Source organism: Myotis lucifugus, unplaced genomic scaffold, assembly GCF_000147115.1.
Source record: "Myotis lucifugus unplaced genomic scaffold, Myoluc2.0 scaffold_245, whole genome shotgun sequence".
Classification (NCBI taxonomy): Eukaryota; Metazoa; Chordata; class Mammalia; order Chiroptera; family Vespertilionidae; genus Myotis; species Myotis lucifugus.
In genome coordinates, this window is record NW_005871293.1 from 795,943 (window position 1) to 808,306 (window position 12,364).

Sequence of the window (12,364 nt, forward strand, 5' to 3'; positions counted from 1 at the left end):
TTCTGATAGTTCATTACTTGTGTTTAAAAGTGTCACCAATTTCTGAATATGTAATTTTGTATCCTACTACTTTGCTATATTCATTTGTTAAATCTAGTAGGGGTTTTTTTGGGTGGAATTTTTAGTATTTTTTTATGTACAATATCATGTCGTCTGCAAATAATGACACTTTTATTTCCTTCCTTACAATTTGGATGCCTTTGATTTTTCTTCATCTCTGATCGCTATGGCTCAGACTTCCAATATTGTGTTGAATAAGAGTAGTGAAAGTGGTCATCCCTGTCTTATTCCTGATCTTAAGGGAAATGCTTTTAAATTTTGCCCATTGTGTATGATGTTGGCTGTAGGTTTTTCATAATATATATGGCCTTTATTATGTTGAAGTATGATCCCTCTATTCTCACTTTGCTGGGAGTTTTAATATAAATTGGTACTGGATTTTATTGAATGCTTTTTCTGAATCTATTGATCTGATCATGTGATTTTTATCTTTCATTTTGTTTATGTGATGTATCACACTTATTGATTTGTAAATATTGTACCAAACTTGCATCCCTGGAATAAATCTCACTTGATCATGGTGTATAATCTTTTTAATGTATTGTTGGATTCAGTTTGCTAATATTTTGTTGATATTTATTTTAGCATCTATGTTTATAAGAGATATGGGCTTATAATTTTCTTTCTTTGTAGTGTCCTTCTCAGGTTTTGGAGTTAGGATAATGCTGGCCTTGAAAAAAGAGCTAAGATGTCTTCATTCCTCTTTAAATTTTTTGGAATAGTTTGAAGAGGATAGGTGTTAGTTCTTCTTTGAATGTTTGGTAAAACTTGCCTGTGAATCCATCCGATCCAGGACATTTGTTTGCTGGGAGGATTTTTTTGTTTTGTTTTTTACTGCTCCAATTTCATTCGTTGTAATCGGTCTATTCAGGTTTTTTTTTATTCTTCTTGATTCAGTTTTGGTAGATTGTATGTTTCAAGGAATTTACCTATTTTCCATGGTTGTCCAATTTGTTGGCATATAGTTATTGATAGTATTTTTCTTACAATCCTTTGTATTTCTGTGATGTCAGTTGTTACTTCTCCTCATTCATTTCTGATTTTATTTATTTGTGCCCTTTTTTTTTCTTGATGTGTCTGGTTAAAGGTTTGTCAATCTTGTTTATCTTTTCAAAGAACCGCCTCTTGTTTTCATTGAATTTTTGTATTGTTTTTAGTCTCTATGTCATTTATTTCTGCTCGGATCTTTATTATTTCCTCCTTTCTACTTACTCTGAGCTCTTTGGTTGTTCTTTTTCTAGTTCTTTTATGTATAACATTAGATTGTTTATTTGAGATTTTTCTTGCTTCTTGAAGTAAACATGTAATGCTATGAACTTCCCTCTCGGGACTGCTTTCACTGTGTCTCATATATTTTGGGTTGTCGTGTGTTCATTTTCATTTGTTTCTATGTAAATTTTTATTTCTTTTTTAAACTCATTGGTATCCCATTCATTGTTTAATAACATGGGTTAGCCTCCATATGTTTGAATGTTGATGAGTATTTTCATTGTAGTTGAATTTTAATATCATCCTACTGTGATCAGAGAAGATGCTTGTATGATTTCAATCTTCTTGAATTTGTTAAGACTTATTTTGTGTCCTAACATGCAGTCTATCTTTGAGAATGTTCCATGTGCACTTGAGAAGAAGGTATATTTTGCTACTTTGGGATGAAATATTCTCTAAATAGCAATTAAACACTTCCTATCTAGTTTTTCATGTAAGGTTGCTGTTTCCTTATTTATTTTTTTTGTCCGGAAGATATATCCATTGATTACAGTGGGGTATTAAAATCCCCTCCTAGCCCTAACCGGTTTGGCTCGGTGGATAGAGCGTTGGCCTGCGGACTGAGGGGTCCTGGGTTCGACTCCGGTCAAGGGCATGTACCTTGGTTGCCGGCACATCCCTAGTAGGAGGTGTGCAGGAGGCAGCTGATTGATGTTTCTAACTCTCTATTCCTCTCCCTTCCTCTCTGTAAAAAATCAATAAAATATGTATTTTTAAAAATCCCCCTCTATGACTGTATTTTGTCAATCTCTCCTTTAAAGTCCATCAAGATTTTCTTTCCATGTTTAGTTGCTCCTATATTGGACCCATAAGTTTACCAGGGTTATATCCTCGTGTTGGAATAATTATGTAGTGGCCTTGTCTCTTTTATGGCCTTTGTTTTGAAATCTCTTTTGTCAGATATGAGTATTGCTATCCCAGCTTATTTTGTTTGTTTGTTTCCATTTGCATGGGAAATTTTCCCCATCCTTCACGTTCAGCCTGTGTGAATTTTTTGTTCTGAGGTAGACCTCTTGTAGATTGCATATGTATGGGTCATGTTTTCTTATCCTCTCAGCTATCTATGTTTTTTGATTAGAGCATTTAAGCTATTTACATTTAAGGTCATTATTGATAAATATTTATTGCCATTTTTTCTTTATACCTTTGTTCCCCTCTCCTCTATTTTTTCTTCTTCAAGCAGTCTTTTTAAGACATTGAGGACAGATCAAGAGAATTCTCGTTTCATATTAAACAGTGTTTTACAAAGTATCATACTTTAAAAAGATATTAGCTTGTAAGAACATGTAATAAATAACTTCAAAATGCAATGGGTATTTAATTTTAAAGTATGCCTTTAACATTTATGTAAAATGATTTTTGTACTCGTTCAATAGAAACTTATCTGGCCACTGGGTAAAGCTAGCAATAAAACTACTGGTCCGCAATGTGATCTCTTGCAATAGTGGTTTGGTGGTAATGAACTCTTTTAGCCTTTAAATTTCTTTTTATCTGGGAAGCTCTTTATTTTGCTTCCAATTTTAAATATCCTTGCTGGGTAGAGTAGTCTTGGTTGTAGTCTTGGCATTTCATCTCTTTGAATACTTCATGCTAATTTCTTCTGGTCTGAAGTGTTTCTGTTGAGAAATCCACTGATAGCCTTATTGGAACTCCCTTGTAGGTAACTAACTGTCTGTCTCTTGCTGCCTTTAAGATTCTCTCTTTGTCTTTAGCCTTTGCCATTTTTATTATGATGTGTCTTGTTGTTGTTTTCTTTGGGTTCATCTTATTTGGGACTCTGAAGTTCCTGAACTTGGGTGACTTTTTTTTCCCACCAGGTTAGGGAAGTTTTCAGCCATTATTTCTTCAAATAGTTTCTCTATCTTTTGCTCACCCTCTTTTCCTACTGGTTCCACTATAATGTAGATGTTGTCCCAGAGGTTTCTTAGACTTTCCTCTTTTTCTTATTTTTAATTTTAATTTTTTAAATTCTCACCCAAGTGTATGGTTTCCTCCCAGATGCACCCTGACTTGGACTCAAACCTCCAACCAAGGTATGTGCCCTGACTGAGAATTGAACCTGAAACCTTTTGGTGCATGGTACATGCTCCAGCCATATGAGCCTCTCAGCCAGGGCTTCCTCATTTCTGTTAATTCTCTCTCTCTCTCTCTCTTTTTGATGCTCTGCTTGGGTGTTTACTGTTATCTGGTACTCTAATTTGCTGCTTTGATCCACTGTTTCATCTAACCTGCTGTTGATTCCTTCTAGTCTACTCTTTATTTCAGATATTATATTCTTTACTAGAGGCCTGGTGCACGAATTTGTGCACCAGTGGGGTCTTTTGGTCTGGCCTGCTGGAACAGGCCAAAAACAGCTCTCCAACATCCCCCAAGGGGTCCAGGATTGAGAAAGGGTGCAGGTCAGGCCGAGGGACCCCACTGGTGCATGATCGGGGTTGGGGAGAGATGTGGGAGGTTGGCCATCCATTGAGGGACTGTGGGAGGGCTCCAGGGCATGTCCAGCCCATGTTGCTCAGTCCTGATCAGCAGGACTCCAGCAGCAGGCTAACCTGCCGGTCGGAGTATCTGCCCCCTAGTGGTCAGTGCATGTCATAGCAAATGGTTGAGCGGCCTTAGCATATCATTAGCATATTACACTTTGATTGGTTGAATGGCTGACTGGTTGACTGGACACTTAGCATATTAGGCTTTTATTATATAGGATTTTTGACTCATTCTGTTTTAAAACATGTTTTATGGATTTTTTTTTTTTTTTAGAGAGAGAGAGGAAGGGAGAGGAAGAGCCAGAAATATCGATGAGACACATTGATTGGCTGCCTCCTGCACACCCACTCTTGGGGACTGAGTTTGCAATCTGGGTATGCGGCTTGACTGGGAATCCAACCAGTAACCTCTTGGTGCATGGTTCAATGTTTGATGCTCAACTGCTGAGCCACACCAACCCTGCTTGACTCATTCTTTTCTACGGTTTTCATGTTATCTTTATTGGTTGCTATCCCTTTGTTTAAGTTCTCACTGAGGTCATCCATTCTTCCTTTAAGGTCCTTGAGCATCCTTATAACCATTATTTTAAAATTTGCATCTGGTATTTTAGTTGCTTCCATTTCATCCATTTCATTTCATTGTTCTTTAAAAATATGGAACACTTCACAAATTTGCATGTCATCCTCACTCAGGGACCAAACTAATCTCCTCTTTATTGGTCTAATTTTAGTATATGCACTGCTGAAGTGAGCACAAGATTGCTGATTTTTAATTTTTGAATGTCCTCATAATATAATTTATTGTGTGCTGCAACAGATGTATTATCACTATTATGTTTGTTTATATTTTCATTTATTACTCCACATACCTTTGAGGGAAATAATTGACATAATGAAAACAAACTTCACTTAGAGAAAACATACAGAAACTTGTGAAATTATGTTTGTGTTTCTTGAGTTTAAAAAAGAAGAATGAAGGAAGGTTACTATTGCATCAAGGAAATGAATTATTTTAGTTATAACATGTTCTAGCAGAGTTAGAGATTATATTTGTGAAAATGAGACAATAAACTATAATTAAAGTTAATTTATATTTAATACATCATGTAGGATTTTATCATTTTTTAAAATAGTATATTTCTATTGCATTATTATCTACTTAAAATTTAACTATGCCTTTTTGGAGTTTCATTAAATTATCTCTAAGTTAGTATTAGTTTCCTTAGTTAGCCTAATTATGTTATTATGAGATAAATAAAACCTTTCATATGGACATTCAGCAAGGGATATTTCCATGTAGGGTATTAAATACAATCCTTAATATCTGATATAAAACCAGCATTCATATACTCTACCTGTTTTTTTTTTCTTTAGAATGTTGCTGACAAACAGGCTTATTGATACTCAATAATGAAAATGTGAATAGTTATGACCAAAGGATAGAGAGAAAATATGAAGCCCAAATCACAGTTATGTACATATGACAGTTTGATAAAAATTGAGTAGAAAGATATTTAGTAACTTTATACTAAAGTCAAAATGCTTACTCCTTCATTTTATAGAGGTGGGTATAGAAATTGCTTGTTGCTGATGCACTGTGAACATTTCTAACGGAAATGTCAACAGATGTCGGTGCAGGTGAATAGTTGTGTGTACAGAGTGAATGTTTAGTTAGAACATGATGATCTTGCTCCTTCCCCTCATCTTCACCTTTCCTCTGAGTCAAATCCTTTTTCACTGACTATAGTAGAATCTGGAAGCATTATAGCTGGGCAGGATTTTATAATCCAAGTCTGTCTCTTCTACACCCCTTACACCTCCATCCAGGAAGAAGGAAACTGAGACACAGAAACCATAGGCTCCTCAATTATTTAGTAGCTGTAGAGGCCTTGGAACTCTTGATTTCAGCTCAGTACTCAGAAATGCATAGTCTTGGAGGATCTCAACTGTTTGGGGTCATGCATCCCATCTAAATGCCGCTTTGATATGTCTCCTTTGGAAAACTGCTTATAAATAGATTGTTCAAAATGTGAGGTTAATCTCGGTCTTTGGATGTGAACTATGGGATTTTATGTTAAGACACTAACCAGCATGGCATTATTGTTAGTCCAACAGATACACCAACTGGCAGTACCATGTGAACATATCCGTCAGGGGCTTCAAGACCGGAGGGGGCCTGCCTTTTAAGACCTAGTGTTTGGTATCTTAATCTGAATAATTTGCCATGAATTTATTTTTATCTCAAATTAAACCCATCACTGTTCCCTTCAACCTTATTTCTTTATTCAACAAATAAATTTGACTACTTCTTTGTTTAAGGTAGCGCTCTAAAATAAAGGGATTGTCACAGCAGTGTATAAAACAAATTCCCTTCTCCCAAAGAGCTTACAAAATTCATATTTAATATAATAAAAGGCAGCAATAAAGGCTTTGCAAATGAAGCAAAACAAGTGGTTAGAGAGGTGGTGGGCTGGAAGACAAAATGGACTGGTTGGCCAGCGAATCATCTGTAATCTGACAGTTGATCAGTGATCCCATGTGTGTGGCAACATGTGTGATTTCACCTTGTAACTTGTTTTATTCATTCATTAAGTACTTGCTATGGCCCTCTGCTGTGGGGCATGCTGCCTGGTATTATACCTGAATGAAGCAGACTCAAGTTGTTGCTTTCATGGGCTTAAGAGATATGAGTATGTAGTAATAACTAAAACAAGGCAGGTGGTGGTAAATGTAGAAAAGCTACATTGATAAAGTGCAAGGGAATTCAGAAGATGGAAAGAAAATGAAGAGAATGCTCATTTGTATTAATCTTGTCTTGCCGGTCACATATGTAATAAGAAGGTGGTGATGATACATTTTTCTTCTTTGTATCTCAACCCCCTGGCACAGTGCTTTTCCTGTTTCCCTCTTTTTTTGGATTATGGAAGTTTGTTGTCGATGATGACTGTTGTTCTCTGAATATTGTTTCTCATTTAGTGACTGCCCTTTAAATTCTTCTGTAGGAGATAAATATTCATTCACACATAAATGAATCATATCTAAAACAAAATGCATCTTTCTTTTTAAATTCTCTTATCTATATTTAGCCAAATTTAAAACATCTCAGATGTCTTCCTCTATCTTGATCTACCAGTATCCTCATTATGAGGAAACTAGAGGCCCAGTGCATGAATTCGTGCATGGGTGGGGTCCCTTGGGGTGGCCTGTGGGGATTGGGCTGAAACCCTGCAGCTCCTATCTGCCGCTCCTGCTCATCCCAGCCCCACTGCGCCTGATGCGGGCTTGCGTCCAATCAGTCCCCATCAGGAGAGGCTTGTGCCACTGTAGCAGCGCTCACCAACTGTGAGCCCTGCATCTGGTGCCCTCCCAAGGGGAGTGGCCTGTGGGATTGGGCTGAAATTGGCTCTCTGACATCCCCGAGTAGTCCCTGATTGTGATAGGGTGCAGGCCAGGCTGAGGGACCCCACCAGTGCATGACTGGATTAGGGAAGGACCATGGGAGGGCTCCAGGGCGTGTCCAGCCCATCTCGCTCAGTCCAGATAGGCCAGACCCCAGCAGCAAGCTAACCTACTGGTTGGAGCATCTGCCCCTGAAGGTCAGTGTATGTCATAGCAACTTGTTGACTGGTTGACTGCGCCCTGGTGGTCAGCAAGCCATTGTGAGCAGTTGAGCAGCCTTAGCATATCATTAGCATATTACGCTTTGATTGGTTGAACAGTGGGCCAGTCACCGGATGACCGGACACTTAGCATATTAGGCTTTTATTATATAGGATGACTCTGTGTGGCCAGGTCATCTACATATGTACTAGAGCAGCGGTTCTCAACCTGTGGGTCGCAACCCCTTTGGGGGTCGAACAACCCTTTCACAGGGCTCGCCTAAGACCATCGGAAAACACATATATAATTATATATTGTTTTTGTGATTAATCACTATGCTTTAAGTATGTTCAATTTGTAACAATGAAAATACATCCTGCATATCAGATATTTACATTACAATTCATAACAGTAGCAAAATTACAGTTATGAAGTAGCAACGAAAATAATTTTATGGTTGGGGGTCACCACAACATGAGGAACTGTATTAAAGGGTCATGGCATCAGGAATGTTGAGAACCACTTTACTAGAAGCTTAAGAGCAACACATGTTTAAGTGAGCAAATCTCTCTATATAAAACCCTAACATGTAAATAGACCGATTGGCGGAACAACTGAACAACCAGTCGCTATGACATGCGCTGACCACAAGGGGGCGTGAGAAGAACATGGCGGGTGTCAGCAGCAGGCAGTAGAATGCAGAACATTGCGGGCATTGGTTGCAGCGGGATGGTGGAGCAGGTGAGTGGGTGCGCCAGACCAAGGTGGGGCACTGGTTGCTGTCATCGGGGTGAGCCTCTGGTGGTTACTGAAAATTCTTTGCTCCCATGCACCATGGTACCACCTGGTGCACACACCAAATTCCAGTGCCAGCCCCTCTTGCTACTGGTGCCTGGCGCCAGCCCCAATCACTCAGGGCTTCTCCAACTCCCTCTGGTCTTGAGGGGCAATTGGGGCCAGCAGCCACCTCTCGCATCTGCTGTCGGCAATGGCCCCGCTTGCACCCACTGATGGCACAGTGATTGGGGATGGCTTCTTCCGTGCATGGGAGTGGTGGTGGTGGGAGTGGGGCTGCTGGCAGAAAGGGGACCAGGGACCGTGACAAGAGGAGCATGGAAGATGGGCAGAGATCCGCCCCTGTGCCCAACGCAGCCTCACGGCCCACAGTTCCTTTCAAGGTGCACGAATTAGTGCACTGGGTCCCTAGAGAATAAATAAAACCTCTTTCAGGGTATTGAATTTAGCATTGTTTGAATCATTATTTAGGTGGGCTTTTCTTGGTTAAAGGGAGGAGAGAAATGGAGATAATTTTAAGTTTAAAAAAGAAGCTTTCAAAAGGTTTGTACATCTTGAACTCCATGGTTATTCTTTCTTTTTTCTTTCTTTATTTTTTAAATCTTTATTTTTGAAAGTATTACATATGTCCCCCTTCCCCCCCATTGACCTATAGGGTTTGGTTAGATAGCTATTTTCTTAAAGCAAGTAAAAAATAATAAACAGAACTAAAATAATTATGTACATTAAATATTCTGTCTACTAATTTAAATACATGCAAGATTGTCTTCTTTTGTGATCCCTTTAAAATCTCAAGTGTCTAATTTTAAAAAGAAATCATTTCAGTTCCTCTTTCAGTCAAAAGATTAAACAATTTTAATTTTCTAAGAAAAAAGCCCCCAAAGCCACATAGAAGTTTTTAATCCTGACCAAATATAAGCTGAATTCTTCAAAATGCCTGCCTCTAAGGTAAACAGAATCCATTAAAAAGTAGTTATTAAGCCCTGTGAGCAGAAAACAATATTAGAAGTCTAAAAATGATAGCTTCGGGGCAATGAGACTCATTGGAAGTGGAGCACAGTACAGGAACAGAAAAGGGAGAGGGATCCTTTAGTATCAAAAAAAGATTATGATGAAAAATATAACTAATTAGCATTTTCATTGTTTCTTTCAATAAGAAATCTCAAGATACTTTATGGGACAAGTAGGGTGATAAAGTAAGCCTCAGGGTAGGCTACCAGATGGAATAATATATACAGGATGAAAATATACAAATATGGAGATGCTACTGTTTATGTAAGCTCTGTAACTGCCTAATCATGTTGTCTGTGTATATTTCCCACCACATTTAGTACTTTGGAGGGCTTAATGCTTCACAGCAATAGAAAATTTTCAGAAAGTATTACTACCTAACAAGTGTAACTCTAAACTCAAGTACAACTGGGTCAAGTTTCCAAAGTTTTATGTTTTGAACTAAAGCAAGCACACATAACACACACACACACACACACACACACACACACACACACAGACATACACACACACACCAAAACACTGGACTTTATATTCATAACTAGAGGCCCGGTGCACGAAATTTGTGTACTGGTGGGGGGATGACCCTAAGCCCAGCCTTCACCCTCTCCAATCTGGAACCCCACAGGGATCGGGCCTAAACCGGCAGTCGGACATCCCTCTCAGAATTCAGGACTGCTGGCTCCCAACTGCTTGCCTGCCTGCCTTCCTGCCTGACCACCCCCTAACCACTCCCCTGCCAGCCTGATTGATGCCTAACTGTTCCTCTGCCAGCCCGATTGCCCCCAACTGTTCCTCTGCCAGCCCAATCGCCCCCAACTGCCCTCCCCTACTGGCCTGGTTGCCCCCAACTGCCCTGCCCTGCCAGCCTGGTCACCTCCAACTGCCCTCCCCTACCAGCCTGGAGGCCCCCAACTGCCCTCCCCTGCCAGCCTGATAGCCCAACTGCCCTGCCCTTCCGGCCATCTTGTGGTGGTCATCTTGTGACCACATGGGGCGGCCATCTTGTGCGAGGGCATGACGGCCAATTTGCATATCACCTCTTTATTATATAGGCTATGCCCTTGTAAGGAGGGACTATATGTATATATAGAGAACTAAAATATAAAAGATATACATACATGTATATGTACATTTACATGTATACAAACATATATGTGATATTATATATATGGTATAAAAGTTCTAGGGAATAAAAACATATGCATATCTTTGTAGTATTAAGTCCTGTGCCATCAAATGCAACACGGGTTTGGAAATGCACTGTACTTCTTTAGCTGCTATTATAAATGTAAGTGATGTTCTTGCTAAGGTCAGATTCCCCTAGCCATATTATAGTTAATATTCAAGAATCATAATGAAGTTTAAATGTAACCCATGCTAATACCACAGGGCATGTGTTCTGTTCAGATAAGGCTTATTTTCAATAAGTGAAGGGAAGGATCAGCCTTGGTCACAATTCATTAAAGCCATCGATTGCACTGACAATTCAACAAAAATGGCTCACAAATTAATGATTCTATTTCCCTTTTTAAAATAAATCCCAATGTCATTTTATATTGGTAAGGATTCTCTATTTCTAATAAATATATAGATAGAACATTGATTAAACTAGATGGACTACTCATCAATTTATTAACCCTGAAATAACACTGATATACATATTCTTACTGACCTAGACATAAGCTTGAATATCCTTTTAAAACACAAGCTTGCATTAATCAACTTATTAATTAAAAAACTCATTCATATTGCATTTTTCCCCCCTATAGAAGCTAGTGTTTAGAGTATCTTAGCATTTTGAAAGCAAAAAACGAAAGTAGTGCTAACAACATATATAATCACTGGAGATGACGTCCAAAACCTGACAGACCTCATTTAATTTATGCTTCTGATGTCTCTGGGAGCCGGGGTTCCTATATTCTATCTTCTGGATATTCGCATTGCTGTTATTTAAAGTATCATTTAGATCAGTATTGGATATTTCACAAGTTCTCACCACCAAGGATAGATGGTCATACAAACTTGACTGCACACCAACCTCTGTCCTTTGCCACAAAGACTAGCTGGATAGGAAGTTTTGGAACTCAAAGTGAGAAAAATGTCAAGTTACTATATTGTACACCTGAAACTATTATAATATTATATACCAACTGTAACAAAAGTTCTAAAGAGTGGCCTGTCACACCTCATTCTTTCCTGGATAGGATCCGTTTCTTGACTTACTTGTTCCTGGAACTGATTCATTCTCAGGTGACTGGCTATGCACAGACCTTATGATGCCAGTCATGTAAATATTTCCATTTATTTACAGATTTCCTCTTTGTAGCACTGTCTCTATTGCCACTAAATATTGATTTTAAAACAAAACAACAACAACAATTCTAAGGCCCTGTACCTGTGATTTCTGTCTTCATTCACCTCCAAAGCCTGCTCCAGTCAGCTGCTGCCCTTAAATCCTGGCAGCATGATCACTGTCAGGGTCTCTGAGAAAAGCTAAGAATAGCAGCTTTCAGCTTCTCATGATCATGAACTTGCTTGATTTTTCCATAGTGATTGCCCATTGGATTAACATAATGTTTATTTCATCCAGACCCAACTTCACTAGTTATGATTGTGTGACCTGAGGTTTCTGTCCTTCCACAACCAACATATTTGATCACTTCAGGTAGCTCTTTCAAAGAAGGTACCATTCTCAGTTCTCACGTAGACTGTGCCACCCAGACTTCTCCTTTCTCCTTTCTATCCTGCATCATCAAATTGTTGGATTTGTAAGCATTTTAGTCATCTGTTTTGAAATAGCTACAGACATAAGGAAGAAAATGTTCTAAGAAAACCAGAAAATGCAGACTGGTTACCATGGCAAATATTTGTACAGTATTTCCCAAGAGAAATGTAAATCATTGATCAGGATTTTTGCTCACTTCTTAAGTCATCTTTGATTTCTTGGAGTGTATCTATCTTCAAATGAGTCAGATAATAATATTCAATGCACTATTAAAAAAATATGGTTTTGTAGCCAATGTAGAATTTCTATATTCTAAAATGAGTAACTGTGGTGTTAAGCCAAAGAGAGAAAATACTACAAAATACTACAGGTAACTCTATAACCAGAAAGACAAACAATCCATATAATTTAAAGACAT

General features: G+C 38.5%; 1 protein-coding gene and 1 non-coding gene across 2 annotated transcripts in view; both read right to left on the minus strand.

Moving 5' to 3' along the window:
* Positions 1-12,364, minus strand: part of KCND2 (potassium voltage-gated channel subfamily D member 2) — a 497,728-nt gene that overhangs the window by 80,247 nt on the left and 405,117 nt on the right. The gene's annotated exons all lie outside the window — the stretch shown is intronic.
* Positions 4,461-4,567, minus strand: LOC111827907. Its single transcript, XR_002831658.1, has one exon. It is a non-coding gene; the product is annotated as a U6 spliceosomal RNA (small nuclear RNA).